This window comes from Mustela lutreola, chromosome 1 (genome assembly GCF_030435805.1).
Source record: "Mustela lutreola isolate mMusLut2 chromosome 1, mMusLut2.pri, whole genome shotgun sequence".
Taxonomy (NCBI): Eukaryota; Metazoa; Chordata; class Mammalia; order Carnivora; family Mustelidae; genus Mustela; species Mustela lutreola.
This window is the reverse complement of record NC_081290.1, coordinates 85,126,762-85,135,456: the sequence shown is the minus strand read 5'-3', so window position 1 is coordinate 85,135,456 and position 8,695 is coordinate 85,126,762. Positions and strand designations below refer to the sequence as shown.

General features: G+C 36.8%; 1 long non-coding RNA gene across 1 annotated transcript; it reads right to left on the bottom strand.

Moving 5' to 3' along the window:
- Nucleotides 1-4,399: 4,399 nt before the first annotated feature.
- LOC131819503 (uncharacterized) lies at nt 4,400-8,342 on the bottom strand. Its single transcript, XR_009349212.1, has 3 exons — nt 8,144-8,342; nt 6,351-6,424; nt 4,400-5,877 (listed from the first exon to the last, which is right to left on the bottom strand). It is a non-coding gene; the product is annotated as an uncharacterized LOC131819503 (long non-coding RNA).
- Between the last annotated feature and the right edge of the window lie 353 nt (nt 8,343-8,695).

Sequence of the window (8,695 nt, the reverse complement as noted above, 5' to 3'; positions counted from 1 at the left end):
GCTAATAGACTTGTCACTTGTTCCACCTCAGGCAGTTATTTCCAATAAACATGCTGAGTGGTTTCCTAGGGCAGGAGGGCAACCTAGTCAAGGTCTTTGTTAAAAATATCAATTATATTATTGCTAAAATATGACTTTGAGGAAAAACTTGTTCTTAATAGAAGGGATCTCTAGTGAGGAAGCAATAAAATGTATCAAAGTAAAACAGAGTGCTAGAAATTATAGCAGTGATTTGGATTGAAGTCCATCTTCAACGTACTGAGCAATGTGGCTCAGAAACCATTAGAGACAGAAGGATCTTTGGAAAAGTAATCAGGAATAGGCCACAGAAAAATGAACATGCTGTTTTCTCTGGTATGCCCCTTATTTCACCCTTAACATTGGGCAGAAGAAAATTTCCCTCTCCACTCCCTGGGAGTGAGAGAGACCTGAGAGCCGAGTATAGGACAGGACTGAGGTTAACATTACACGCAGGGTTTATACCCAAAGAAAGTGGGAATGAAGATAGCCCCAAACCAGAGTTTAGTGCAACACTGAGAAATTGGCAGCAGAGATGAGTCACATTGTCTCTAAAAAAAAAAGAGAGAGAAAAGTTGACAAGTTAGTTTTACAGTATAATAAGTGAATATGTAAAGCAAAGAGAGACATAAAAACAAAAACAAAAACAGTAGAATAGAAATAGCAGCAAAGCTCTTTGAAGATTAGAAAAAAATAACTAAAATCTGAAGAAGTTTAAAAAATAACTTTAGAAAAAAATAACTTTAGGAATTATGTTTTTAGAGTTCTTTCTCTCAGAAACGATGATCAGCTTGGCAGTGACAGGCATGGACTCCACAAAGCAGACAAATAAAAAATGCATACATGCATATATACATATATATGGAATAAAAGAAAATAAAGCAAAATTTCTATTGTAAAATATTAAAGTATAATTGAATCTGCAATTTTTTTTTCTATTTGTAGATAACTTGGCTGAAGTTGTACCAGTCACTCTGTGTGGGGCTGAGCTAGCATCAACTAGAGGGGAAAAACAAAAAACAAAAAACAAACAAACAAACAAAAAAACCCAGATTTCATTTTACATTTACAATTTCAGTTAAAATTTAGAAGTATACTGACTGTGAATCTAAATCCAAGGAATACTGAGCTGCTTAGAGCCTCACATACATTCAGCCTTGTATCCCCCCAAACCCAGCCCCAGGCTGGCTCCCTGTTGCACACTCTCTGCCTCCACAGCTCCCTTCCTGACCTGACACAGCACTGTGGCGGCAAGTGTGTGGGCCAGAGGTAAACTGCTTAGGTTTGAATCCTGACTTAGCCACATTGTCTGTCTGAGACCATGGACATCGTACTTCTCTTCTCTGTATTTCACATTCTACACCTGCAAAATGTCTCAAAGCTCCCCCATTAAATCTCTGTGGATAGAATGACAAGTGCATAGCAAGTACTCAAGAAGAGATAATTATAATTCAAACAAAGCTAAGTGGCCGTGTTTTAAACAAGATTTATTAGCTACATGTAGCATTGTCATAGTTCCTTCTGGGAAAAAAAAAAGAAAAAAAGAATCTTTCCATTCCACCAAAAAATAGCTAGAAACAGCATATATTTCTTACCATTAGAATCATGTGTTTCAACATTTTCAATTGCATTCTAAAAATAATGCAGAACTGAGTTTATTTTCTTAAGGGATGTCTAGTAAAAGCTTCACATACAAATGTTCATTTTTAATTAGCAGCTTTTATTTCTTTCAATAAAGAACATAATACTTTATAATTTACAAAATCCAGTTAAAATCCATATTTGCTTGGCCTCCCATCAATACCCTCAGGTCTTACTCCACACTGTGGCTCATACAATGACATGTTAGAAAATCAACAATCCAACTGTAGTATGTTATGGCAAGTAGTATAGACTTTACTAAAGATTTCAGGGAGAGATGCCTACCTTAAAGTAAAATTGTATAAAATGTCTTCTGAAATTCTTTTAGTTTTATCCCTTGAAGCTCTCTGGCTTATTTGCAGCCTCATTTCTTTCTTCCCCATAGAGTCTATCCAAGTCTTTTTAAAAAAAAAAATTTAATTTTTTTTTTCCAGAGATTCCCATCTTAGTTTAAATCACTTATTTGGGAAAAACAAAAAAGTTATATTAGCTAATTTCTTTTTTTTTTAATATAATTTTTTATTTTTTATAAACATATATTTTTATCCCCAGGGGTACAAGTTTCTTTAGAAAACAACTCAGCCAAATGGACGAGCTGAGTTCCCTGTTCCTCAAACATTCCCAGCCTTTCCCCACCTTGAGAGAGATAACCTACTCTTAAACTGTCATTGTCAGAAATAATTTGATGTTTATGGGGTACAGTTGAAGCCACAGCCATTCCAATCTATTCACTTGCTTTGAGCCCACTGGGCTATTTCCCTTTATCTGAGTGCTCCTCTGAGTAAAGCAGCATCAGAGTGGGCCTGGGAGAACCGGCGAAGCGTCTGTGCAAACTGTGTCCACGCCAACGAGCCAGCAACACAAGCAGAGGCAACAGGATCAGAAGATGCTCATAGCTGATTTCTAATTTATGTATTTTTCTAAAGGAAGTTGGTTTGCTATTTCTATGGACAAAGAATCAATAGTACTATGGCTTACTGTCTTTCTGTTGAAAAGTATGTGGGTGACTTAATGTATATTCATGTTTCATGACTTTTTCTTTGACATGTCATCTGTTTGGACATGCCATATGTGTGTGTGTGTGTGTGTGTGTGTGTGTGTGTGTATGCGGGTACACATACCTAGACACACATACATATGTGTACTATTTCTTGCCCGTCTCTGGATGTTATTCTGTGATCTTGGTTCAAGAGATGATATTATGATCTCATTCTCTTAATGCTCTGTTGCCCTCTTGTCAATTTGTTCTCTCCAGAAATATATACTCTAGTCTAAAACTTATTCAAATGTACAGTCCTTTCTGAGTTTCCTTTGCCTGCTTAAGATGAGTTCATCACTGCTTCTTCAGAATCGCTTGCTTCTCCCTTATAGCCATGGTTACTTTAATATAAACTTCCTTCTCCTCAACCATTATGAAACTTTATATTCCTGTTGCCTAAAAAATACCTGCCACATAGAACATGATTTATGTTCATTGAATATATTGAAGCTACTGAGAGCGATTACTGGTTTGGTTTTTCAGATGTTAAATTTTTTTTTCAGATGTTAATTTTGAGAAGCAGTTGTTTTGCAATTGATCTCCTACTAGAGGAGAAAAAATGCATCTAATGCAGATGGACACAAGGAAATAAAACTCACAGTTGGACTTTCAAAAAAACCCTGTGACAGATATGTTTTTGTAAAGGAGAAAGAAAAAGATGTTTTTCAAAATCAGTACAATGGTAAGAAATGACTTTACTTGTTTCCTACTGCTATAAAACTTAGTTGTTTATACTGGGTGGTACAGATAAGCTATTACAAAATTGGGGGGCTAATTTTCTTTTGCCCTCTCTCTGAGAAAGTGAGAGAAAGGGAATGTGTGTGAGTGTGTGTAAGAATATACAAAACAAAATGAACCCTTGCTTCAGTGATCACATTATAGAGGGCCCTAAACATTGGCTAGTAGCAATTATGTATGTGCCTGCAAACACATGAACATTCCAAGCATGGGCTTCCCTCAAGTGAAACAAAACATGTGACTTTACTATGATCAATGGAACTCAAGTCTGAAATGTAGAATTCTACCACTAATCATTATTTCTCTTCTATAGATACACTGACAGACTATACTAGTTGTCATGGAAATTTTTTAAAAGATTTATTTATTTATTTTAGAGAGAGAAAAAGAAAGAGAGCATGAATGGGGGGCAGGGAGAAGGACAGAGAATCTCAAGCAGACTCCACACTGAGCACGGAACCCAACACAGGGCTCCATCTCAGGACCCTGAGAACACAATCTGAGCTGAAACCAGGAGTCGGATGCTTAGCAGACGGCACTGCCGAGGTGCCTCATCCTGGAAATTTTTATTAACAGCTCTAAATTGCTGCAAAAATAATTTAGGAATATATCAATTAATCTTTATCCAAAATAACTTCTGTGTTTTCAGTGGTTTAATTCATTTCACTAACAACCATTTTAATAACAGGCTTATGTTTTTGTGAAAAAAAAAAAAAAACCTCTATAATATCTCCAAATATGTACAAATTTTAATTTACAACTATCAATATTTCTGTAACATTCAAAAGACTTTTGGGCATATTTGCTTTTGCTCAGTTTTCCAGAGCATTACATGAAATTGAAAATTACTTTACAGTAACAGTGTTGACACTGATTCAGTTATTTTTATACTTTCAAATAATTACCTGGAATTAAAATTCAGAATGATCTACTTACCTTTCTCTGAATTTTTTTTTCTATATACTGAGGTCTTCTCTCCTGTTCATTGATGAGATTATCAGTCTCTCACTCCTCTGTAAGAATACTGGCAAAATACTGGCACCGAGATATAGCCCTGTGACAGTTTATTAAGACAGAAGAGCATGGCATAAAAGATTTCTGACCAGCTAATTACAACCAGTAGATAGTAACAAAGTATTCCAGAAATGTGACAAAATATCTGTATTGATGACAGAAACATTGAGGTGTTTCCTGAGGAGATTAAATTGTATTTAGAAGTCACCCTTTGAATTTATTAACTTTTGCTTCTTGAGGACTCTAACAACATTGCTGATCTTGTTAAAGTGGTTTGGTTTTGGTTTTACAAAACCTCCTTTATCTCAGACATCTGCACTGAATATTCTCCCCTCTTAAGATCCAACATCACTGTCCTAACCAGGACTGTAAACAACAGGGCTCAGAAATAGGAGAGTGTTGTTCCTTTTGTTTACAGCACTTACTTTATAAGAAGCATATCTCTTAACATCGTATTTTGTTTACTAGAAACTAGTGGTTTTAGGATGAAACGAAGAAGCTCATTGCCTCTAAGATAAGATTATATGAAAATGTTGAGTCTGTTCTAAATTCAGGTTTTACAATCAAGCTAGAAAAAAGAAGCTCCTTCTGGAGATCAAAATTCTGGCAACACTTTAGGATGGAACTTGTGGCTGTGATACAGGAAAGCTACTGAACAAGAAATAACATCACTTGGGGTTTGCAGCCCAGTGCCAGTGTGTGCCAAACTCCTCGTCTTCATAAATATTTATGAGTGGTCTCTGCCATCTCATTAGAATTTAATTCAAAGACAACAGGTGCAAGCAATGATTGCTCAAGCTAGGCCAACTAACTTTGTTATTGTGTTCCAAGTTTTACATTTAGAAGAATCTGTAGAGGGCCGTCTCTGTGACTTCTTTGGTTTATTCATTTTATTTTTTTAAACTCCTGGTTGGGCACTTCTAATTGTGAGTGACTCGCTTCCAGTGAGCTGTAGTCTAGTTTTAACAACCAACACTTGGGGTGGCTGCGTGGCTCAGTGGGTTAAGCTTCTGCCTTCAGCTCAGGTCATGATCTCAGGGTCCTGGGATCCAGCCCCACATCGGACTCTCTACTCTGCAGGGAGTCTGGTTCCCCCTCTCTCTCTGTCTGCTCCTCTGCCTACTTGTGATCTTTCTCTCTCTCTGTCAAATAAATAAATAAATAGTCTTTAAACAACCTACACTAAATGGAAGATTATGCAAATAATTATTGAATTACATCTATCAAGAGTGTAATGAAAGATATATAGAATCAGCTATAAATAAGTATGGTAGGGAGTTCCGCTGACTTCAAAGTGTTCTTAGACCTCTAGGGTGCTTTGAGGTTCACCAGGCCAAGTAGAGTGAAAGAGGGATGGGAGAAGACCAATCTGGGGAACTTGAGATGCCTTGTTGAGAGCCTTGAGGTGGGTTGACCCTTGGTTCCTCCTGAAAGCAGAAGACAAGAATAGGTGGGTCCTAGTAGGTCCAAGAGGGCACAGGGCAAGAGAAGACTAGCAAAATAATCAGAAGTGAGATCTCAAGCATTTTTTAGGCCACAGTAAAAGATCACTCAATCATCCAGTGTATTCAACAAACATCTGCTGAAGGTTCAGTCTCTTCCAGGTATTGTTCTGCATGCTGGTGTTATGGCGGTGATTAAGAGAAAGAAGAACACTGTCCTCACATAGCTTAAGTACCAGTGGGGAGACAGAAAGTAAGCACATGAGTAAATATAAAGTGGATCAGTAAGTGTTACAGAGAATAGTAAGATTACGTTAGGTGGATATGTAATAACTATCACGGGAGGTGCTGTTCTATGAAGATGGTCAGGGAAAATGTTATTATAAGGGACAGACACACACAATAAGGAACACTTGGGTAGACGATGGAAGAACTTGTGATGAGAGCAATGCAGATACCTGGGAAAAGAGTGTTCCATGAAACAGGAGTTTTTCATCTGGACATCCCCCTAGAATTCAGGCAGTCTGTGATCCTGATTTAGAAAAAAAGATTAAAATGTTACTCTATTAACTTCTAACTAAAATTTACTAGTCCTTTCAATGTTGAATTTTATCAAGAATCTGCGGGAGGTCATAGCAACAACTGCAATTTTGTTACCCAAACAGTTTAAGTGCATTTTCAGTTTAGATAAGTGTTTGGACATGGGGGAAAGCATTGGCACTCACCACCACTTGAACAGTATGTTTATTATCGCACATGCCTCCAGAACTTAGTTAACTCTAAGTTAATAAAGAAGCATATGCATTTTTATAAAACACATTTAACTTAAAAATCTTTTTGATAATTTTATTCTAATAGAGTTGGTTACATTTGTAATCCTGGGAGTTTAATTTTATGTGGTATAAAACATCATGCTGAGAAGTGTCTGTAGGCTTTGTCTGACTGCTTAGACTGCTAGAGAGGGCTTTGGGGCAGGAAATGTTGAGCCTCCGTGTCAGAGGGAACAAAGATAAAAGCTCTTTACCAGGAGTGTATGTGATGTGCTCAAGGGACAGCTCAGGGGCCAGGGATGAGGAAGCAGAAGGAATTAGTTGAGGGGGGTGGTGGTGGTAGTAGAAAAAGAGCTCAGTGAGGTAGAAACCCAGATCATCTCATCATGGTGGTACACACACATGATGAGAAATGGTTAGAGTTTTAAATCAGGGAGTAAAATTAATAAAATTCAGAAACCTCGATGATGATAAAAATAAATTAAATAAAAACTAATTAATACCTAGAAAAGTCTACCTAACCAGTATAATAGACTTGCTCCCTATGAGAGCCATGGAAATACATTGCTTTCCTCCAAAGCAATTGCTTGTTAAATCAAAAGTTTCAGGGTCGGGCTGTGCTATACTTTATCAGTAGAAAATTAGACCATGTGAATTAGAATACTAGCTAGAAACAATTCCCTTTGCTGCTTTCAATTATCTACATGCTGAGCTTTCTAAATTTGTGCTTGGTTCCCCTCCCCCTCCCCCCCAATAAATTTGCCTCCTTTTGTCTTGTCTTAATTTATTTTATATCTGCAATATCAAAGTTTCCAGGGGTAAGACTTGAAGTTAGTTAGAATCATTTATTGTCTTATGCACCAGGAAAGAAAGCAGATGTGTTTTTATCAGCTTTGCCATTGTGTGATTTTTAACAACACGTTTGCCTGGGCAGTCCTCCCTCTCCTTCAAAATGAGACTCTGTTAAGCCTCATTCTCCCAGTTCAGCATTCTTACAAGGCTACTTGTTATCATGGTGAGGATTCTCATGGATGTTTCCTTCTTGTGACATGTGAACAATATATACCAGATCATAACCGTTTTCATTCCTATTTATACAATCCTTCCTAGGTTAGATCTTTACTATACTCACCATCTGTTTATTTACCCCCTTATTTTCTTCCAACTAAGAAGACACTGGTTTTACTGTTTTGTCTTGCTTAGTTTTTAAATAACTAAATCTAATGTTCTTTCTGCTACTCTTCCAATAGAATATTTATTCTTTAGACCTTAAGTTTATGGAGTCTTTTTAAGTCATTTTAGATTTTTCTTCCTCTCCATAATATATCTTTTGTTTGTCTGTGTTTCTCAATTTGCTTGTTTGCTACATTCATTATTTCATTAGCTGATATTTATTAGGATGGTTTGCTGAGGATTTTTTTATTTTTTAAAGAGAGAAACCACTTTTAAACAGGGAAATGAAAGAAGGTACATCGACTCACCATGAGACACTACTCAAGTTTCTTCTTGGCAGCTAAGAATTTTGAATGGACTTTTTAAAATTGAAATACCAGCTTCGAGAACATAGACTTGGGTCTAATAATGGCTCAGTGATTGTTTTTGTTCATTCATTTATCAAATATTTGGGTCGTTGCTACATATTAGGCATCACAACAGATATTTTAGGATATACAGAATGATTCCATGCCTTCCTGGAACCTGCAATAGAATGGGAATTTAGGAATTAAGCAAAACTGTAAATCATACACTCAATTTTTGTGAATTTTAAAACTACCCAGATCAAGAATGTGATGCTGAATTATGTCACAGGCAATTGGCAGGATTTCTCTAAAGAGATGGTGTTAATGCTGATCCCTGAGGAATATATGCTGATTACCCAGGTGATTGGAGCCTGGGAGAGCATATCAGGGAGATGATTTGGCACATTCGTGCATTATGGTGAAAGCTGAGAGAATACAAAGGACTGTGTCAAGAAATGAGACTGAAGGAGGAAGCAGAACTGGATTGCAGCAGGCACTGTAGGCCATTTGAAG